Genomic DNA, 24,384 nt, shown 5'->3' with positions numbered 1-24,384 from the left:
AAAATGACCTTTTTGTTTGTAGTCTCCATGGTATGTATCTCTTATAAATATTGTTAGCATTTATGATGTCATATTTTTTTATAAGATTCAAAAACAAGTCATATATCACACTAGAAAAGAATGAGCTAAAATCTTTGTTAAGTGCAATCTGTATCCTCACATAAGTTTCTGGTAGCATTTTCAATAACTCATAGGCTGAGAAGTTTTTTGTTCATGGTGAGTTCCTCAATCCACTGTGTTTCATGTCAACCAAACCCAATCTTTGTTACCCTTGGGCCACAGCATCAGAATCTTATAGATGTTTGCTAAAAAGGCAGGTTCTAGGATCTAACCTTTATCTATTTATTTCAACCTTAGGTACTCAGTAATCTACTGGGCTCCCTAATGTTCATGAATGTCTGGATCAATCAGTCACCAAACTCTCCACCTGCACCTCACTCTGCCAAAAATCACCCATGATTTAGTTTGTACACAATTAGCCAGAAGAAGAGTCAGTAAGCATTACTGATCCACTGAACCATTCTCCTTAACCTTACTGCTGCTAGACTGTGGAGGGGAGAAAGCTGGAAAAATAAGAAGCAATATTATATGAACAGCCTTAAAGAGAAGGAACTTGGAGTCAGAATTGGGAGGAGGAATGAGCATTTTCTCCATAACTTTATTGACAGGAGAGAAGTGTAGGAATAACGTGCCAGAGTGTAAGGGAGAGAGACAATGCTGACCAGAAAGGTTTGCCTTTCGGTCTCAACTGCTTCATTTGGAAAAAGACATAAAGAGTTGGACCACTTGACTGTTGGCATGAATATTTTATGATCCCAACATTAAAAGTGAACAGGGTGACTTGATAAGGATAGTATTCATTATCAGGAGAAAGTTATTAGTGATTTATTATTAGTGATCTTTGCCACTTTTTTTTTTTTTTTTTTTTTTTTTGCCAACAGCTTCTCACTGGGGGAGTTATGAAACAATCTACTTTCTGATTTCTTTAAATAAATTCTGTAAATATGAGTTGAATTGAACTTTATACTTATTTTATCATTTTTTACTGTGAAATACATTGTATTTAGAGAAGAGCACATAAAATTTCACAAAAAGTTTAATAAATTATTATAAAGTGAATACTAGTATATCAATCAATCATTTAAGAAATAGAACATTACTGGCCCCCAGTATCCCTCCTCAACCCATGTATCCTTTCCCAGTCTCAACTCTCTTCCTCTCCCGTAGAAGTAACAACTATCCCGACTTTAGGACTAATTTTCTTGTTATCTTAATCCCATTCCCCCCTGTATAACTTCCCTAACCATATAGTTTAGTTTGGCTTATTCTTGAGCTTTGTATAAAGGGAATCATATTCTGTGTATTCTTTATGTTTTTCATTTTGTTTGCTCAATATAATGTATGCAAAATTGAGCCATAGTGGTATGTGTAATATTAATTCTTTCACTTTAGTTGCTATAGAGTGTTCCATTAGATTACTATACTACAATTTATTTATCAGTTCTACTGTTGGTGAGCTTTAAGTTGAATCCAGTTTGGGGAAATTTCCAATAATGATGCTATGAACATATTTGTTCATGTATTCTGTAGCACATAAGCATGCATTTCTCTAAATACAAATCTGAGAATCAAAATGCAGCGTCAACGAGGCATGCAAATCTTCAACCTGACTAAGTAAGGCTATACCACTTTGCAACATGGTTTTGCTAACTCATATACTTACTAGCAGTGCATGAGTGTCCCTGAGTTTTTCACCACCTAAGTGTATAGATTTTGTCAGATTATTTAAGCTAGTATATCCATTCACTCATCTATCTATCCATTCAATAACTATTAAGAATGTTCTATGTCCCAGTCAGTGTTCTAGGCACTGGACACAGAGGTGAATACAACAGACACGGCATCCGTGAGCCTGTTTTATACTTAAAGAATTAAAAGCATATCCTGAGTGCCCTTTAGGCTTTAAATTTCTATCACAACTATACTTGGCCAAAAAAACAATGAACACAATTTTTCAGCAAAGAGCCCTACAGCAGAGGTAAAATATCTAATGCATCATCCTGGTAGAGATTAGAGATCATACTGAATAACAACTCAAATTGCTTCACCTCTATTTTATCGGTTTAAGATTTGCATCTTCTATGTAGAGTATTTATCTGTCGAGTCACAGGAAATAATCCCTAGATTGTCACTGTGGAGGTTATAGGTTGCACATTTTAGCTTGTCAAATTACTGATAGAATGAGGAAAAAGTGTCTCAAAGCAGAAAAGAATATATACCATGCTTGATGTCAGAATAACATTTAGTAAGTTTGGTTTTTAAATAGGAAGTGTGATTTCATTTAAATTCAATGGGCACACTTTTCTGAATGCCCCTATTTTTGCACATGCATCTACTGTGTTCATAATTGCAACATTAGTGCATATAAATCGTGCACAAAGACATGGAATCATTATGGCTTTGGTACTTAGATAGGAATATACATTTATTTTCATAAACGCAGAATGAAAAGGAAAAAAAAAAAGATCCTGAGAAAATCTGGCACTGAATATCAAGTAAAAGATTGTAAGAATAGCAATTCCTTTATTCCCATATTAATTTGCCCGAGGAGTTAATTCCAATAACCAAAGTTTGGCAGTGCTTCATCCAGCAAGCAACTGAAGAATTATACATTATCTGCAGAAGTATGGGAAAGTGAGTTTTCTCAACTATTTAATTACACTGTTCTTAACCCTTTAAAACTCATATTATTGGAGACTAAATGCTTCTTTAAAAATAGGTGTCTTTTTTTTTTTCCTTTGGTGAGAATCTTTAAAATTCCACGGTGGACATTTAAACCTATGCCGATTTTCCTGATCACTTTATGCAATTTGTCATTGTATTACTCCATGAAAAATATGTAAAAAGTATGAGTCACAAAATAATAACCAATGTAGTTGTACCCTTCAACATTAAAATGTTAAGTGGCAACTGCCAAAAGAATACATCAAGTTCACATTTTTTTTTCAGATTTGCACTCAATACAAGACCTAAACAGCAGGATTCTGTCTGCTGAGGACAAATAAAAGATTCTGCAAGCTTTGTCAAGTGTCTATCATCTAGAGAAGGTTGCCAGCACTGTTTACAGTCACAAATACAAATTGTTTACTGCAGTATATTAGGTAATAGGGCAGATTTATAGTAGCAAGAGAGGCTGATAAAACCACTGGCAAGATGGAGCTCGTAGAAGTAAACAAATTAACCAGAAGGAGCAGCTGGGGAAAGAAGTGCAGGCATATGTGTGTGCATTTGGTCAAAATGCAATGTTGACTTCAAAATGATGAAAAAAGAATTCTCTTCCTACTCCTATGCTCACCCCAAGGCACAGAATATAAACAAGATACTTCCAAATTTCATTGCCTGGATGCTGTTGGAAATCAGGTGTAGTATATGTAGGTTTTTTATGATTGCTGTAAGTCCACAATCCCTCACAATAACCCCTTTGGCTATAAGAAGGAATGACTATTACGAAAGTATATGTTCTCCTTGTCACCTACAGAAAAATGAGCAAGGGATGAGAGAGCTCTAGGACTTACAGACTTGCTTCAGTCTAACTATTGTTTGCAAACTCGTTTTTCATCTTTTGTGTAAACCACCACACACATGCACACACACGTTTATTACTGTAGAGAACACTTCTGAAAGTTTCAAGTTTGGAAAAAAGCTCTTCCTCAGATTACATAATTTTAATTATGTCTTCCCTCTGGCATTTTAGCAGATGGCATTTCAGTGATCAATGAAGCTCTGGCATCTGTGCTTCCTTGTATATTATGCTGGTCTGCCAGTCCACTGATCTAGAATTACATTATTGTCACCATCATTTTTAGATGCCTGTAAAAACCAAGTCTTCTGGCACCTTTCCTCATTTTGTAGCATGAGAGTAATCCCCAAATCCCTTATATTTTATTCTTAGACATTTTTGTTTCAAAAATTCTTTATTTTTAACCTTTTTTTTTTTTTAACCTCTTTGGTTCCTTTCAAGACCCATTTTCCTATTTGTAGTACTCAAGAAAGACTGGAAGGAACACGTCAATACAAAAACCTTAAACATTAGGTGTTTAATACATTGTAGTCAAATAATAAGATGCTAAATCTGCCTGGAAAAGATATCTGGATATTTCAAAGCATCTCCATCCTGCGTGATGATACTTTTTACATAACTCTGGTTTTGATATAGTGCTTAAAACATGGTGTCATCTCTACCACCTAATTTATCTTCACAGTTTTCCCATGAGCTGGGCAAAAGAGGCATTCATTCAATATTTTTATCTCTTACGTGCCAGGCACTGTTCTTGGCACCAGGAATAGAGACAAACAAGAGAAAGCTCCCTGATTTATGAGGGGTTTATATTCTAGAGATAATCACTGCCAATCTGCAAATCTGGAAACAGAAACACTAACAGAGTTTCACCCCTAGAAGCAGTTGCAGGAACGCATCTAGTAATCCAGTCGTCTGACTCCCAGGTTATTCACACCCCCATCTGGATCAGGAGGAAGGGCTGCAAAGAACAATGGTGACATACTCTGAGCAGAAATATTCAGGTGTGTCAATTTGAATGGGAACGCTCAGCTTGTTCTTGACAATACTCTCTAAGCATTTCTTATTGTGGAGAAACACTTTGTATATGTATCTGGTTTATTGTATACACTGGTCCTGGTGGGGTTGTGAACAGAAAACAAATTCTTTCACCCCAAGTCCCCTTCAACAATCTCTTTACCATATTTTTCTTCTCCCCTCTGCCTTTTTAAGATGCTTTCTGGTATTTCAAAGATCAGACCAGTTTAATGTAATCACTCACCCAATTGAAAACATCTCTCTCCTCTCAATTCAGGCTTGACACAGACTCAGGTTCTGCATATGAGTAGGGGGTACAGTTGATTTCTTTATTACTCCCTCCCCCTGGCTTAATCCCCCAGGTTGGAGTGAGAAGAGTAAAGGAGAAATGAAGGAGAAACAAATCTCACCTGACTGGTATATTTATAAGCTAATACTAGTGCCCCATGGATTTTGATGCCCAAATGTCAGCTTTTTCTCTCCCAGGGTGATTTTTTTTTTTATAACTACTATGAAAAAAAAAAATTTTTTTTTTAATGAATAACAAAAAAGACAATAAAAAGAAAAATAAAATATCATACAATGCAATATAATAGTAAGGTCAGACAATAACACCACTACCAAGAAGCCCATATCCCTCCCTTATATCCCCCTCTCATACACATTTCACTTTGGTATATTGCCTTTGTTACATTTAATGTTACCGTTGACCACAGATTCCAGTTTGCTTTGATTATATTTTTCCCCTAAACCATCCCTTTTTCAGCACTCTGCATGGTTGACACTTATTCGTTCTCCCACATGTAAAAACAGTTTTATATTTGTACATTTAGTGACAGTCACTGACCACTCCAGTTTTTGCTAAGTTATACAGTCTATCTTTACCTCTGGTGTCATACATTCCCCTATCCCACCTCTTTAAGCCTTACTCACAGATATCTTTGTTTAGTGTACTTACAATATTGTGCTACCATCACACAGTATTATGCTATCTATTTCTGGAGCCATACACTCAATCCTGCAGTCTTTCAGCATCAAATGCCCAATCTCTAACCTCTTTCTGTCTCCTGGTAGCCTGTGTTATCAGCTTTTACCTCTCAAAACCCAGGGTGTTTTGAGGGATATTCAGGCTCATCTTGTTGGGGGATGGTAGAAGGTGGGGGTAGGGTGATATCCTCAGCCCAGCCGACACATCTACTTCTCTCCTCAGCCCTGGTTTGCAACAATCCACCCCACACTTTTCCCCCCTAAAAGGCACCTCACCCCTGAAGGTAGTCCACCCCAAGGCTCCTACTTGGTGCCTCCTTCAAACTGACCTAAGCCTGACTCCCTTCTTGGAGTCCACACCTGGCTTGTAGTAAAAAGGCACCTTTGCCCACCTCTGAAAGTGCAGGCCATTGCTGAAGCAGTGCTCTTGGCTCCGCTGTCACAGGTGACCCCACCCAGCTTCCACACACTGGTATTTATATATTTACAAGCACGGACCTAGTCCCAATAACCATATATCCCCATCTCTACAGGACTCAAGTTAAGCATGCCCAAGGTCTATTTGGAGGTCACCTTCACTTGGCTTAATGAGAAAAGGAAAGAACCCCCTTCCCTTGCCCTAAAGAAGGAAAATGCCACAGCATTACAACCAGCCTGTCACTGAAGAAATGCCTTCTCCAACTATCACATCTCACTTCATCAACCATCAAGCCAAAAGGAAGTTAATGAGCCAACCCTCATAAACCCAGTTTTTGACACCCCCCACCCCCACCTTGGAAGAACTGTATATGCAATCTAGGAACTCCCTTTTTAGTGGATACTTAGACTCATTTTTTTTCTCAGCTTTGGGGACTTAGCTGAATTGCTGAGATAGGAAGAATAACATTTTAGCATCCTTCTAATGCTTGGAAAGCTAACCTCGTTCCTCCGTTTATAGGGCTTTGACTCACCTCTCTTTCAAGTTTCAATATTTACCTCCTCCTTCATGAAGTCTTTCATGGCAAATTCTATGCAGGAAGAGTAACTACATTAAATTCAGAAGAGCTTAAGAGTTTACTAAATAGTTTTATACTGTGATACCAACTTTTCATTTGCTTGTTTCGTGTTCCTTGTCTTTTTCATGTATATTGAAGGCATTTAGCCCTAGACTCTAAATGACATTAGCACTATCCAATTCTCTGTGATGATGGAAAGTTTTGCCCTGTTAACCCAGTGTACAGTGTTTCGTTTTGTTTTTCCTAGTTTAGGATCTGTCCTTGCTTCTTGAAATACACACTGTCTTTATACAAACAAAACCATACCAGCTCTAATACTCTATTTTATATAGAACTGCCTATTCCTGAGGTATTCTAGGAGTCCCCACATTCTTTTAAGAAGTTCACTTAACAAATTTATAGTATTTCTGCTTCTTGTTCTTTCTTTATAGCTACCTTTCATTAGTTTGCCAAACCATCCAGCTACTATCCGTTCTGCACGAGTGTAAGTGGAATGCCACTGACGTTGAGCTTTATGGGTAAGTTACGGGCACATGCCAGGATTTCGTCGGTTACCTGTCCTATCACTAGTAACTATGTATGGCATGCAGGCAATACTGAGGCTGATGCATAAAAGCCATGTGAATTTTCAGTTATTTCTTTTTTTTCTTTTTTTTTTTTTTTTAGTGGGGTAAACAATGTTTTTATTTTGTCTCAAAGTATCTTCCCTCGAGTTACTTAATACAAAGGCAAAAACTAAACACAGCAGAGAAACCTCACAGCACAGACATCACCTTAACTGAGGGCTCAAAGTCATCACCAGTAAGGGATAGACAACCTGCACCTGACATGACTCAAAGGACACAGCATCACTATGCATTTCCATCAAAAATACAGACCGGAATCAAACCATAGACAGGCAAACCCAGATGTGGGACCTTCTGAAAGAACAACTGGCCGGCACTCTTCAAGAAAGACCAAGGTGCACACAACTCAGGGGTCAGTTATTTCTAAATCTCAGATATACAGAGCATTTTTAACTGCTCCAAAAATCTTCAGTTTGATCTAGAGTTTTATTTGGAGTGACTTTAATCCAATCTGGTAAATTTATATGATGTTGCATTTTGGGACTATGCTGGGAAATAATGTTATTATCAGACCATGAGTTTAGGCACAATTAGACCCAAGAGACTACTACTGAGTAAAGGCAGTGAGTAGAGTCCACCGGTACTGAAAATGGCAAGCACAGTTGCCATTGTGAGTTTTCAGAGTTGAAAAGGCTATAAGATGCACCCTAGTGTACTAAAACACAGATTTCAGGTATGGTTTTAATTTCTCCATTCTTTGAGTATAAATGATGATATGAATAAAGGCAGACTGTCCCAAGTCCCTGAAACGATCCCAGCTGCTTTACCCCATATCATTCTTTTACATTTTCTAAATTCTTGTGGTACTTCTTGTTGTGTGATGTCTTCTATTATTGCCTCTAATATACAGAATTGGTTTATGGATGGGGGTCATGCCTCATGAAATTTTCTATATTTTCTACAGTGCCTAGCATAGTGCTAAGCAAATAGAAGGCATCTAATAAATACATATGTATTAATAGTAAGTATAACACCAACCAATCCTGGGAAGGAGAAACTAAAATTTAAAGATTGTTATATTTTATGGGCAGTTTCATCAAGCACAATTATGTAATTTCCTCATGGAAAGGTGCTCTAATGCTTTAAATAACCATACACTTGTATTTTTGCTTGATCATATTTGAAATAAGAGTTGCTCCAGATAGGTTAAATTCTGGTGTTTATTAGTTCTTTATTCAATAAGATTATAGCTCTCCTCTCCATTTAGATAGATTTTCCTGAGCTGTGGTCAAAACATGTTTGTCATACCAACATTCCTAAACCAGACAGTACAGAGTCACTTTCCTAAATGACTTTTTTTTCTGGGAGTATAAAAACAAAACAAAACAAAAAACCAAAACAACAAAATATTTGACATGCAAGACAATCTCATTCATGCAGTAGAGCACTAACTAATGTGATCTCAGCACCCACAGGCCGGAGGGTGTCTGTGCCACCGTGTGCACTTATAGCACTCTGCTAATGGAGAAAGAGCCATCACTGCAGCTTCTCCCTTCAGTCCATCTCTATCCATCTCCTCACTGAGACGGGCAGAAAGAGAGAAGAGGAGGAAGGAACAAACTGGGAAGGTGGGTTCAGATGCAGCCTTTGGCAAAATCACAGTCCTATTTACAAGAAAAGAATGCTACTAAGTACAATTTCAATTCTACAATTGTCTTTAGTGTCTTTGGGGTTTACGGAAGCCTCTGCAATATAATTTAGGACAAAAGGAAATAGGTTTTCTGTCACTGAGGCAATTGGCTTCTCTTCTGGTAAACTCTCTTCAACCACCATAGCAAAAACATCAGCCCTCTCTTTTCATTATCCTCTGGCTACACTCATACCTTCCACCCCACCTCAACTTCCTCCAACTTATTGAGGATATTAGACTTTGCATCAAGCTATTTTCCCTAGTTAAGTCACTGATTTTACATCCATGCCTAAGAAGAGAAAGTAAAACAAAATAACAAATCTATGAGAAGTCAGAGTTAGATCTGAGCTTTCCAGAAGTGTTAGAAAAGCACAGGGTCAGAGAAGGGTGTGTGTCACTTTGGGTGTTAGTAACCTGAAAGAAACTATAAGTAATAAGTGATTCCCGAAATTGTTTTCAATCAAAGCAACATGAAGTGGCCCCAAATTGGAAGTCAAAAATGAAAATAAGTCACATACAAACTCTATCTAAATGAATATTAAGCTATGATCAAATTCTGCAATTTTCAAAAGCTGAGAAATTCTTTGAAACTTCATAACTTTTGCAACACAATAAATAGTGCTTAGCATCATAAAAACTCAGAAACTACTAATGGTATACATTGGACTGATTATGCCATGAAATTCGTATAGTACAATTGCTGGATCAAGATCTGCAGAATGCTCATTATAGCGCATTAGTCACCACTGCAATAGGAAAACTGTCATTTTGCCAGAAAACTTAGTATCTGCTTCAGTAGTTTACACTTCTAATAAATATCACAAGAATAGTTTGTGATTCATTCGGCCTAACGGGTTAAGTGAAACATGATTCTATTCATTTGTGACTAAACATTATTCTTAAAGCTACCTCTTGTTCTTGAGTCAGGGAATCCTAGAAATGTCCAGGAAAACCCTGAATACTACTATTTTCTTTTAATACTTAAGAGAGCATAGCCAATGGAATGGATTCTAACTTTCGATCAGAAAGACTTGGGCTTAACCCTTGATTGGCAATTGACTGATGATATAAATCTGGCCAAGTGATATACCCACTCTGATATGCATTCTTATCTGCAAAAGGGGAATAAAATGTATCTTTCTCATTGAGTTGTTATAAAGTAAATGAGATAATACATCTAAGACATCTAACAGATAAACGCTCCATAAGTATGTGTTGGGGATTTGTCCTCCACAAAAGCATGTTGAGGTCCCAACCCCTGGTCCTGTGGTAGTACCTCTGAAGACGTCATTAGTCGAGGTGTGCTGAATAAAGGCGGGTCTTCATCCAATATGGCTGAAGTCCTTATAAGCAAAGACACTGGACATGGAGAGAGAGAAGCCACAGGCAACAGACAGAAGCTGGACATCCACAGAACCCAGAAGAAAATATGCATTGCCATATAACAGAAAAGCCAAGAACAAAGCATCAGCAGCAGCCGGTCCCAAAATGCCGGTCTCCTGAGAGAAAATATCACCTTGCTGTTGTCTTGGTTTTGTTCTTCTCCTCGCCTCAAAACCATGAGCCTAGAAATCTCCATTGTTTAAGCTAACTCCTTGTATGGGATTTGTTTTGGCAGCCGAAAAACTGAACAGTATGGATTTCCTTTTCCCTTCAAAAGCACTAAACATATATTCACTCTGGAAAATTATTCTTAAAAAATTAAAACAAATCTCATCTGTGAATTAACCTCATACTACTCATATCAAAGGCTACAGAGACAGTTAATACAATAATTTTGAAACTCTGGTGCAGATGAAAGCATATTTGAATGAATCTATATCACCCCAACTCAGTGGCATTAAGGAGTTCTGTTGATTGATGGCTTCCAACAGTGTTTACAGTGGGCACTGCCCTATGTTCTTAAGAGTGACTATGCATTTATTTCAAATGTAATGAATCTTAATATAACTTATTTTTTAAGATTTAACAGTTCATATAAATGGATTTTACAGAGAAAGCACACTTCACTCCTCTGCAATGAAATCTAGGATTTGGCAACTTTAATTTATTGTGGATCTTGTAAAAAAGCACTGAACAAATAAGTGGCCATGCGGTAAATTGTGTGCAACTTCAGACTGACACACAGTGAACAAAAAAGGCTTCCATAAAGTGAATGTTATAACCTAACTGGTTACTTGCTCCTTATAAGTTATAAGTTAACTAACAAAAATAAATTTTGCATCTGAGTGGTTATGTCACTTAGCCAGTTGTCAGCTCAATTGTCAGGCCAAGATTTTTGATTCGAAATTAGTATCTTTCCATTTGCTGTGTTCTATTAAGAAGTACTAACAGGGAACTAGCAATACTCAGGGCTTTCACAGAAGGTTCTAAGTCTCACTGAACCCAGATTGGGCAAAAAGAAATTGTCTTCGATTGTGTTATCACTATGAAAAGCAAGGCTGTTCTTTGGAAACCTGTCTCTTCCCCTTTATACCATTCCTCTATTTAGTAAAGAAGTATATTTAGACTTAAACCTATGCCACAGGGTATTGTGAAGGTTAATTTGTAGAGCTACATTTGGATAGTTCATTTTGACCAAAATACTGTAAAATATGTACAACAGGAACATGGACTAATCAAAATGGATACCATCTGTACGTAACAAGCACTACAGAGAGATTAGCAACTTTGTTTATTACCTAGAAATAAAAACAAATAAGTTCTGCATAACAAGGAAAGAACTGAAACTGTGGAACTGTAGCCCATAACAATTTTTGAAATTGCCTATATAACTGCTTGTTTAGTTGTACATTGAAAGTTAACACCTTTCTGTATGTATGTTATATTTTACAATAATGGAAATAGCTGAAGTTGTAGAACTGTGACCCATGACATTCTTTGAAATTTGTTCTCTTACTACTTTGCAAGTTATCACTGTTTTGTACGTATGTTAAAGTTCACAATAAAAAATGCATAAAAAAACAAATAAGTTCCAATTTTTAATTAGTATTACAAATTCCTAAAGGCAATGAATTAGATGTAATGCAATAACTTATTATGTAAAGATAAGATTTTTAAAATGAGAAATCAATGTAAGTGTAATGTTTAAGTATTAGCAATATATCTTTCTCATTTCCCTTTCATCAAAATTATCCCACAACATTAATGTACTGTTGCTTTCATTCATCGTTACTAATTAGACTAAAGGAGGTTGGTTGTATCTTTCCTACTCAATTAGATCATTGATACAGTTTTTTTTTTCTTAAAAGGAACACATGAAGTGAAACAATTTTAATTTTTTTATGTTTGCTCTTCTTTGTTCATCTCTTTTGAAACAATTTACAAAGATTAAAATAACTTGTCATTATATTAGGAGTGCCTAGAGTGTGGTTAAAGAAACACAGCAGATTGGTTGTTGAGACGTTCCTATTAGAAGTTTTATACATAATGCTCTTCAATCATTCTGAGAACCACTCCCTGCTGGAAGTGTGCAGCAGTAAATACCTGCATAAAAATGTTCTTGGTAATGCTTTGGGACAGAAAAATATACTGAAGACTCTAAAGAAATATTCCAACCTTTCAAAACAGTCTATAGATTAAATTGTTGGCTTTCAATATTTCTGATCAACAGCCACATAAGAAATACATTTTACATCTTGAATTAACACTCACATGCATCAATATTAAATCACTAAACAATAGTTTCCTTCAATTATTAAAGTACCTGTCTTGTTAGGGGGACAATACCAATGATAAATACATCAATAGGAGTAAATAAACTGAATATACCTCTTAAGTTTATGACAATGACCACAATAAACAAAATTAGAGTGCATAACTTTTGAACCACCAGGAAAAAAAAAACTTGAACTATTCCAAGAATGCAAAAATGGATAAAAATTTAAACAAAATGATAGTTTAAACAGTTCAAAATATAGACAAGACATAGCTAATTCCTAATAAAACAATAATTTCAAAATATGTAAACAGGTTAAATTTGTCATTTAAAAGTCTTTCAGATGAGATTAAAAAAGTAGATTAAAAAATAAGAGAGATTTGGAAACAAAAGACATCAAAACTATGAAAGTAATAGAATTGGAAAAGATATATCAGGCAAATACAAGCCCCCCAAAAGGTGAAAACATAGACTTTAAAATAAATAAATAAGGTACAACAACAGAGGTTATTTACTTTAAAAATGAGCAACAGATGAAGAGAATATACCCATCATAAACACATATGCACCCAACAATACAGCCTCAAAATACATAGAGGACTAACTGACAAAATAGGAGGAAATGAGTGATAAATTACAAATTGGGATTGAAGATTTTATAACACACCTCTCAGAAAATGTAGAACATGCAGAAAAAAATATGCAGTGATACAGAATACCTCAATACAACTATACAACCATGGTTAGGCTCAAGCCATTAGACATATGAAATTCTGTCCCTCAAAGCAGGATATACATTGTGTTTAAGCATGAAAGAACATTTACAAAAATTGGCCATATAGTAGATCAAAAAAGCCTCAGTAAATTCCAAAAGATCAATATCATACTGACTATATGTTCCAATTATTTTCAATTTCCATCTATTCATATTCTCTCTTTGTAAATTTCATTGTAGTAAATTTTACATATAGTAAAGTGGACAAATCGTGATTCTATGTTCATTTAATTCTCACAAAATGAACATATAAGTATAACCTGTCCCTCATCAAGAAACAGAATATTACTAAACTCCCAGAAGCCCCTTTCTTGTCCTTTTCTAAACAGTACCCCTCTGTAAGGGATATCCTAATTTCTAACACCATTTATTAATTTTGCTTATTTTGAACTTTATATAAATGGAACCACAGAAAATGTACTCTGTTGTATTTGGTTTCTTTTGGTCAATGTTACACTTGTCAATTTTAATGCTTTAAGATACATCCAGTTTGTAGCTTTCATTTTCATTTCTGTAAGGTAATCAAACATATGAATATACCACAATATGCTTATGGACATTTGAGTTGTTTGTAGAAATGTCCAGTTCCATTATTTCCATGAATATGCTTGTATATGTCATGTGTTGAAGAGATGTACACATTTCTCTTGGCTTCATAGTAGGTGTGCAATTGCTGCGCCACAAGGTATATATATATATATATTCAGTTTTAATAAATAATACTAAATGGTTTTCCAAAGTGGTTGTACCAATCTACACTCCCATTAGCAATATGTGAGAGCTTTTTCATATTAGCTATTCAGTGAGTATGCATGGTAGTAGTTTGCAATTTTAATTTGTATTTCCATAATGAAATAGAACACTTTATATATTTCTACTGGATATTTAGGCATCCTATTTAGTGATGTACTTGTTCAAGACTTTTGCCCATTTTTCCATCTGACTGTCAGTGTTTTATCAATTTGTATAAATTCTTTATCTATTCTGGATAAGAGATTTGCCAGTTAGTGGTATTATAAATGCCTCTTCTAAATCTATGTCCGGATGTTTTCACTATTTAATGATGTCACTTGAACAGATTTTTTAATTATAATGTAACAGTTCATCATTTTTTTCTTCATGGTTACTACTTTTTAAATGTTGTTGGAGAAATCTTTACTCCAAGTCATGAAAATATTTTCCTATGATTTTACTTTTAAAAGCTTTGTTATTTACCATTCACATTTACTTCTACAATCAATTTGGAACTGCTTCTTGCATCTGGTGGTGGTTGTTCTTGTTTTTACTCTTTTGGAGGTTGTGCCATAGCTTTAAATATAACCTTCAATTCTGGAGCAAATGACACTGCGTGGTGCCAACAATATAAAATACCTTTTTTAAAAAATAGCTTTATCATAGAATCATTCTCATAAAATTCAGTCTTGTTCTTTGAACAATGACATGCTGTAGTGTGTTAGAGCAGGAATCAGACAATCATTTATCTACCAGAGCTGTGAAAATTGAAGCAAATCAGGTTCTGGACATGAAGCTCTTCATCCATAACATGTGTGGTTTTTTGATTTACGTCCCTGATAAAAGCCTTCCTTCAAGTTCTAATGTCCCCCTCCCCCACCTTTTAATATTTTTAAGCCATTCTGCTTAAAGGCAAGAGATTGCATTGAGTGTCCATTTTAAATGATTACTTTAAAAATATGTCAATTATGTTAAAAGTTAACATAATGAAAACATTTCCCCAAGTACCATCTATCCTCACACAATAGCCACTTGATTTCCCATTTTTTTTTCAGCCTCCTCCTTTCCTTCTACTTACCTATCCATCCATGTTTACATGTCATTTATTCAACCATATTTACTAAGTATAATTCTATTCATTGAGTCCTTAGTGCATATAACTCTCTATGGCTTTCTTAGCCTTCTCTGGATAACAGTCAGATTTATTTCATGGGAAATTCAATTAAATCATGGTCAAAAGTGTAAGAAAGGAATAAGTTTCGTTTTCACATAGAGACAGCATGGAATAAGGGAAATGGAGGCAAAACCAGTTTAAACAAGCCCCAGACAAAGAGAAGAGAGAATCTGCCTGATGTAAAGAGACATGAGGTAGTATCAGAGGCGGGAACTCACAGCAAAAAATAAAAATTTGGGGGGGCATTGGCTAATCAGTTCAAAATCTCAATAATGAGCTAGTTGGCTCTCTGGGATTGGCTGTACAAATTAAAATCTCAAAAGATGAATTAGTTAGTGTTCTCGGATAGGCTGTAACCTCTGTAGTACCCAGTCAATGGGGAAACAGGGGAGGGACTTGCGAATTAGGAGTAGGGGATTTAAACATCGCCATTGTCTTCCTCTGGCGCGCCAGCCTCCCGCGTGTTTGGCTGGACGCCCCATCTTGCAAGATTGTAAATAAATTCTTTTCTCCTCCAGAACCGAGAGAGCGTTTTATTCCCTTACAGGCACCGCTTTATTTCCGACAAAAAGCAAAATAAGGTGTGAGGTAAATTAGATTGTATCAAACCACACAATATATCTAATAGCTTACATTTCATCTAACAAGGAAAGGCACGAAAAATCTCATGATTAAGCAATTCTACAGCTTCGTACCTAGACAAAGAAAACCCTTTGTCTGACAATGTAACAAAGACAGTCAGATATTCCTTATCTTGCTTTCATTCTGCCCCTAACAGGAACTCACAGATCATTGCCTTATAAGGACTAATACTGCCTTAGCTTCCGACCCATTAGGCTGGGAACCTAGGCTCATTATAATAATTAAAAAAAGATTGCTATAATAGGAATCACATTTGGAAAACAATTATTGCACTGTAATAGTTAAGATCAACAGCCCTCAGATGCCCAATATCCTGTAAAGACTCCTAATGTAAATAAACTGGATATGTTTGGAATCATTAAAGGCATTTTCAACACGTAGTGCTTTTAAATAATAACAATTATTTAATAACAATGGTATAGGAAAAAACATTTGTTCCTGATATTATTGACAGCTACTTTTATACTTACAGATACTCAAATGTCTGAATTTGTAAACTGGTTCACCTATAAAAAAATCTCAAGAGTTCTTATTACATAAAAGTTATGATAGTAATTTGATAATTACTCATCATGCCTACAATGAAATGTTCACAAAATGCAGTCACACAAAGGGTCATTCTGTCTAAGGAGCTGAACATATGTACCACTAGTAGCAATAGCACGTACAAAATGATTAAAACATTGGGTTTATTATTCCTATGCTCATAAAACAAAAATGAGTTTATCAATTACCTATGTATGTAACATACATGATTTGAAAGCTGCTCTTTAGCTGTCACAACCCAGTGGAGATAAAAGGACAGCAATTAAACAAGTGTCCTAATTATCATAAACTCTGAGGAATACACAAACAGAATGCCAGGAGACATTCATCCATTTTCATGCCACGATGGGTTTTATTTAAGCATAGCACAAATCACCAAAGCAAATGAAATCCACACTAAGGTAAGACACTCTTGTTAATGGAGATTTGTTTGAGCAAACTACACTGAGTGAAGAACGTGCATCAAACATCAATTTTCACTGTAAAAAGAGGACTTACATTATAGTGAACATATTTATACTGACTGTGATGCATTTTCACAATAATTAGTCAAATTGATCATTTCAGCCAAAAAATAACAGGCAAACAAGTTGTACTGAACAATGAAGAAACAAAAACAACAGAATAAAACAACCTGTTAATTTACTGAAATTTTCTCCAGCTAAATACTTGAACAATCACTACTCCCCAAAATAGTCCATTTTATTTTTGTCAACTCTGTGACAAAGTACCTCCTTATATTGCCTTGGAACCTTTTATTTATATCCATCTGCCTTTGCCTCTTGGGATCAAGTCAAAAAACTCTAATCCCTTTTTATGAACAGATCTTGACTTCAATGCTTTAAAAAAAAAATCTTGTCCCCCCCTTTCACTCCCCACACTTTCCAAGAAAAATTATATCCAGTTTAATCAACTGTATTCCTCATCAACTTGGTTTCAAGTTCTTTCCATATCAAGTTGTCTGCTTTATGAACGTGTTGGTTTGTCCATCACTGCATGTATTCCAGTCTGATCATGCCAGTGCAGATTAGAGCAGGTTTTCTACTCCCTGCTTCTAGCCACTCTTCTTACAGCCATTAACAGATTAATGGCCACAGCACAATACTAATCACATAATTCTCTAGCTTCACAATGAGCCAACGAAAGCCATATTTGTGCAACCAAATTTTGTGTCTTTTAAAAAACACATGCTGCTATTTAGCTGGGGCGGGTGGGGCGGTTCTTATTATTCCATATATGCTTGCTAGAAATTTTTGAATTCTGATTGCATTGTCAAAATAGCCTTGTTTAGAGTTTCCCAATACATTTGAACCATCTTCCAAAGTCTCATGCCATGGAATCATGACTAGCTCTCGAACTTTAGAAATCTTACTTCAGGATACCTGTTTGCTGGTCAATTAAAATGCCGTAATGACTTTCACTTTCTCACAAGGGTCTGGTCCCTTCCATCAGCAAAGTGGTTAAGATCAGGACTCTGGCACCAGATGTCCCGATCCTTAATTCCATTCTCCTGCTTATGGTTGGGTGACTTGAGGAGTCATTTAAACTCCCTGTGTCTTGTTTCCTCATTTTGAAAATGGAAATAATAATAATATCTACCTCTCAGCTTATTTTTGTCTGAGAGGATTTATTTAATTAAAATATACTGGTTAAAGGCAGTTAGTACATAGCAACCCTTATTAGGTACTTGGCTATTAACTTGTCATCTATTTCTCAGAACAGAGACCAGTATAGTGGTCTGATTATCTATCAGACAATGGCTTTGCAGAATTTATTAGCTTATGAATCACCCAGCTTAAACGCATAATTCCAGGTTCTACTCTGATTTGTTAGGTCTTTTGACTTTTTTCCCCAACAATGTATGGTAGGCAGGCACATAAGACAATCTTTTATAAAAATTTATAAGCACTTCTGTTTTTTGTTGTTGATGATTCTATTATTCATGAAAAGCAAAACAGTTTATGAACTTTTAAATTAAAATTGTTATAACATTAATGGTAAAATTAATTAGGAGGTGGGGCTGTGTGTCATGAAGGGAGGGGGCCCGACCCTGAGAGGGAGGGGAAGGGGTTGCCAGGCCCCCGCCCTATCCTCCCCTGGCCGAGCCTGAGTCAACTTGGTGAGCTCCGCCTCAGGAGGCTCCCACAGGGCCCCCAAGCGCTGCCATCGCCTTCTCCCCATCACCCCTCAGCCTCCACCTTTGCCGCCCCAGTTCCGTGGTTTCAGGCTCCGGTGGGGGATGTATGCACAGAGGAGGACGGTGGTGTGGGCGGAGGCCGTCTGCCGGATCCCAACTTGCTATGCTCCTGAGTGGGAGGGGTTAAGTGCTGACAGGCCCCTTCCCCTGGCTGGATGGACCACCCACCCCCAGTCCCGAAGCCCTGAGCGGAAACAGCGGCAAGCACCTAAGGAATCCAGGAGCAAGATGTCTTGCCCTTTCTCCAGATAATGAAAAACCTTTGTGAAGCAAGCATAACATCTAACACAGTGAAGAAAATGAGAAGTCATTTGCAATTGTCATATTCAGATTCGCTAGAAAGCAAAGTACCTCTTAAAAGACTTCAAGAAGTAAGATCTATTAAAGATTGCTCTAAGAGTTCTATGTTTGATGATGAAGATTTGGGAAAACCTTATTTCCCAGACCTAAAATTTCCATCACCTGCTACTGCTTTTAAGTTATCTGAAGATAGACACTGTATTCCTTATACTATTAATAGGTATTTGAGAGACTCCCAAAGGAAGGAGTACGGTTTCTCTGTGGACATTACATCCAAGGAAGAGGATGTGTTCTTGGTGATGACATGGACTTGAAAAACCAGTACTGATTATTTCATTTCTGGCTGCAGTTTTGCATAAAAGGGGAACTCGTGAGGATACTGAAAATAAGATGCCAGAGTTTTTACAAAGAAGTATGAAAAAGGAACCCCTCCTTCTTGTACAGCAAAAAGATATTCTTAATAGTTGTTCTTCTTTCTGTCCTTTACAACTGGAAAGATGAACTGGACACCTGGGGATATTCTCAGAGTCACCATTTTACATGGTAACAAAAAAGACAGTGAATTGATTCGTGTAAAGCAGAGGAAATGTGAAATTGCTTTAACAACATGAAACACTGTACTTATGCCTGGATAAACTTAACAGTTTGGAATGGTCAACTGTCATTGTGGATTAAGCTCATAGAATCAAGATTCCAAAGGCTGAATAACAGAAGTTATGAAACCTTTAACATATAATGTCCTCATTGGCCTCACTGGAACTAATCTTCAGAACAACATGAAGGAACCGTGGTGTGTAATGGACTTGGCTGTGCCAGGACTGGTAGTTGGGAGGATCAACTTCAAGAAGTAATTTTCTGACCCAGTAGAACATGGTCAGAATCACACAGCTAGGAAAAGAGAATTAGCTATTGGTTGAAAGGCCATGCAAAGGCTTGAGAAAAAGATACTGGATGGTTTCTCAGGCGCATCAAGAATCTAATCAAGGATCGGTTGTCTAAGAAGGAAGACCAGATGGTGTACTGACAGATTTTCAGAAAGCTGTCTATCAAACAGTGTTAGAAACAGAAGATGTAACTTTGAAACTTCAGTCTGCTGAACCTTGTACCTGCAGCAGTGGCCAAAAAAAAAAAAGAAAAAAATTGTTGCAAGACCAATTCACATGGTTAGACAGTGAAAGCCCTGTATTTCAGTTACCTTGCAGTCCTTCAGAAGGTGACTAACCATGCCATGCTGCTTCAGGCTGCTAGCACCTCCAAACAACAGGAAATACTTATCAAAAAGATATATGATCAGGTTTTTTTTTCCAGATTCCCAGATTTTCTGCAGAAAATCAAAGATGCAGTCTTTGAAACAATTTCTGACCCAAAATACAGTAGAAAAATGAAGGTCCTTGTTTTAGTTTGCTAATGCTGCAGAATGCAAAACACCAGAGATGGACTGGCTTCTATAAAAAGGGGGTTTATTTGGCTATACAGTTACAGTCTTAAGGCCATAAAGTGTCCAAGGTAAAACATCAGTAATCAAGTACCTTCACTGGAGGATGGCCGATGGCGTCCGGAAAACCTCTGTTAGCTGGGAAGGCACGTGGCTGGCGTCTGCTCCAAAGTTCTGGTTTCAAAATGGCTTTCTCCCAGGACATTCCTCTCTAGCAAGCTTGCTCTTCTTCAAAACGTCACTCACAGCTGCACTCCGTTTCTTCTCTTTGAGTCACTTCATTTATATGGCTCCACTGATCAAGTCCCACCCTGAATGGGTGAGGCCACACCTCCATGGGAGTATCCCACCAGAGTCACCACCCACAGCTGGGTGGGGCACATCTCCATGCAAACAACCTAATCCAAAGTTCCAACTTAATCCCCACTATTATGTCTGCCCCACAAGACTGCATCAAAGAATATGGCTTTTTCTGGGGGACATAATACATTCAAACCAGCACAGTCCTTCAGCAGCTTTTTAAAATCATTGCAGAAAAAACAAAGATACAGTTCTTTTCTCCTTTTCCACCAAGTTGCTTCCTGTGCTGCAGCAATACTATATGGTGTCTGGGCTTGATTCCCGATGATTTTATGGAAGTGCAAAACCAGAGGAGAGAATCAAGATCATGCAAGAGTTCAGCAGTATGCAAGATGTTAATATTTGCCTTGTCTCCACAATGACTGGTGGAGGAGGCCTCAATTTTGTTGGTAGCAAGCAATGTTGTTGCATTATTTGATCCTACTTGGATTCCAGCCAATGATCTTCAAGACATTGACAGCCCATACAGGATTGGGCAGTTCAGGGTGTCAAAGTTCTTAGGCAGATATCCTTGGGAACTATAGAAGACATGCATTTACAACAGGTATATAAGCAGCAACTGCACTGTGTGGTGTTTGGAAGTAAAAATGCCAAGCAATATTCTGAAGCAGTTCAAGGATCAAAAGAGCATTGGGGGGAGCTTTTTGAGATCCCTAATCTCTTTAAACTAAGATCCCAAGGGTCTTGTCTCAGAGGGATATCCTGGAGAGAGAAGGCTGAGTGAAAGCAGGGATTCTAGCAGTTGCAACGTGGTTGAAAGAGGGACATCTAGCACGCAAACTTGAAATACCTAGAAAGCCTGGCTGTCAAGAAGAACACAGAGGTGCAGAACAACCGGCAGAACTATTAGGAAAAGAAAGAGGTGCTCCTTACAGTGATTTTAGTGATGATAAATCAGTGGGAAACTCAAGAATAAAGACTGTTAAAAACTCAGCATCTGATTCAACTTAAGCTTCAGGTCCTCCAGGACAGCTTCCCTTACTCCAAGTGTGCTTTCTCTAAATTGTTTGAGACAAAATGTAAAAAAGTTGGGGATAGTGATGGAAATATTGCCTCCAACAACAAAAATTCTGATGAGCAGCCTACCTGTTTTTCAACAGAAGCCAAAGATGATATGATTGCTGGTTGTCAGAAAAGTCAGGGCTCTCTTGGTACTTCAAAGCATCAGAAAGTAACTAACATTCTAAATCCAATTTTTTTTTAAATGTATTTTTTATAAAAATGAGAACACTTTAAAAGAGAATATTTCTTCCAAGTCTGATGAGAAAAAAAAATTAATACAGCTGAACATCATTGCATTTTGCAGAATGTCACAGAATCAGAAGATAGTTATGTCATCTTTCCTGCACAATATATAACTCATAGATTCCCTAAGGATAGCATAAGGTTTAAGCCACCCTTGGATGGATCTGAGAATTCTAAAATAGAAAACCTGGGAAAAATAAGAAATGATGATGATGGGAAGACTGATGTCAGTGGAAAAGGACCAATTTCAAAAAAACTAAAACATAAGAACCTAACCCTGAACTGTATCATGAAAAGACAAGACACTAGTGGTATTAGCGACGAGTCTGACAACATCAAAACATCTTCTAAGTTAAGAGTAAGAAAGCAAAGAGCTACTAGTTTTTTGAGGTTTAAGAAAAAAATGGGAAAGCAAAAGAGAATTTTATATTTTTCCTAAAACAATTAAGAAAACCAACTATATGCAAGAGATGAAGATTTTAACTCTGAGGCTATTCGTGATTTTTCATCCTCAGATGACGATTTGTCTGTCAGTCACAAAAATTTCTCTAAACAATGCCACTGACCCAAAACCCTAAAAGACAGAACCCATTTTTCTTCAAAACTGCCTAGCCATAATAAGAAAAATATCACTTTGGAATCAAGAAAGCCTGTGGAATTTTCAAATGAGAGAGCTGTCAATCAAGACCACATGTATGAATACATGGATATATTGTAGATGGTATACAGGAGGTGGCTTATATTCACTCAAATCAGAATGTGATCAGATCAAGCAAAGCTGAAAGTCATATGAGCTGATGGGAAGCAAGTGATGTGTTTGAATTTAAGCAGTTTTCCCAACTTCCTGCTAACATAGCTGTTTGTAGTTCTAAGATATAAACGGAAAAACTCCAGACAGGTACATCGACACATAAAAGAAAGGCCAAGAACCAAGTAAAGGAGACATCTCATTTCTCATTTCATACTCTGTAAACCAGAAGAAAAAAGTCTACCGTGTGACCAACCACCTTCATAATTGGAGAAACATCTAAAGAAATCCGCAGAAAACAATTTGAAGAAATGGCTTCTTACTTTTACTTGTCTTCTGTAAAGGAATTTTCAGAACCTGCAACTAATGCCATATCAGAAGAATGAGAGAAAATGCCAAGAGACTTTCATGCTTCTCAAAATCCAGAGGAAAAAGAATTTTTTGTGAATTCTGCTTCAGAATTCATCAAATCTGCCTGTGAGGAAGAAGGGAAAGTCAGGAATAAATCTGAAAAAAGAATCTCTTATGAAAGAAATGCTGTCAGATTCTGAAACTTTATCATTTAAAGATTCTACCAACAACATTTCTCAAATTTGCAGCCCAAAATATATATAAAGAAAAATCCATAAAGTTTCAAGATTACAATTCCTGTAGAGAAGAAATGTTTTCTAATGATGCAGAAACTAAGAAATTCTCTACTAGCTCTATCCAAGAGATTGGCAACGGGGAAAATAGCCAAACATTCAAAGGTACTGTAGCATCCCATTCCCTGAACAGTTAAGTCTGAAGCATATGAGAGAAAGCTAGAAAATACCATGAAATAACAACAAGACTTCAAAAGAACAGATGTTTCAGGGAATGATCCCTTTCTCAAATTGGCAAATAAAAAGATAGAAAATCCAGTGTTAGAAAACACTTCTGTGGTAGACTTACTTGGTGATACCCCTGTTCTTGATGACCTCTTTAAGAGTCAAGGGCACGGGCCCATGAAACTGCCAAAGACATTATTTCAGGGCCCGTGGAAAAAGAAAAACATAACAATATCATGTTCTACTATTATTAAACTATTTTATACAAAAATCATAACTGGTACTGAATATGGTACTATATTATAGTAATTGTATAACAGCTTGACGTCAAAGGGTTAACATACAACTTTGATATAGGAGATATGACACTAAAGTAAGATGATTATTAGCCACAGAATGCCAATGTCTTCATTTTGAATGTAACTTATGATTTAATCAATAAAAATAAATCTTTGTATAATAAACAAAATTAATTAGGAGGCATTTTTACAATTTCTTCCATATCTAAAAATCTGTTTAGCTTCCCTACTGAAATTGTTTATCATACTTTTATTGTTCAACATATCTCCTAACCATTTCTTATCGAAATTAATTTTCTAAACCACTTAAAAGCCAGTCCATTCTTAGCATTCACTCAGAACCCTGTACTTCCAAATGAGTGACTGTCTCAAGCTGTTTACTGGCAACAACCCATTCATTTCCATTTAATTCCTTATGTTTAATAGGCTTCTACTCCAGTTACAGAATTCAAGCCTAAGGAATCTTGCTTAGTTTACAGTTTTTCCAAAAGTGATTCAAACTTGGTCTCAATTCTGAGTCCTAAGAAGAAGTTTTAACCTCTGTGTAAGAGGCTGTTAAAATGTGACTCTTCCTTTCTCAGTTCTTGGCTGATGCTTGAAGCCACAGAAAGCCATAAGTGCTGTTGGCCAAA

At 36.6% G+C, this 24,384-nt stretch overlaps 1 protein-coding gene and 1 pseudogene across 6 annotated transcripts in view; one reads left to right on the top strand and one right to left on the bottom strand.

Annotated features, from left to right (window-relative positions):
• B3GALT1 (beta-1,3-galactosyltransferase 1) overlaps positions 1 to 24,384 on the bottom strand; it is a 603,572-nt gene that overhangs the window by 472,451 nt on the left and 106,737 nt on the right. The gene's annotated exons all lie outside the window — the stretch shown is intronic.
• On the top strand, positions 18,712 to 23,759 carry LOC119543738 (annotated as a pseudogene).

Source organism: Choloepus didactylus, chromosome 9, assembly GCF_015220235.1.
Source record: "Choloepus didactylus isolate mChoDid1 chromosome 9, mChoDid1.pri, whole genome shotgun sequence".
Taxonomy (NCBI): domain Eukaryota; kingdom Metazoa; phylum Chordata; class Mammalia; order Pilosa; family Megalonychidae; genus Choloepus; species Choloepus didactylus.
The sequence above is the reverse complement of the archived record's forward strand: the minus strand, read 5'-3'. Positions and strand labels throughout refer to the sequence as shown.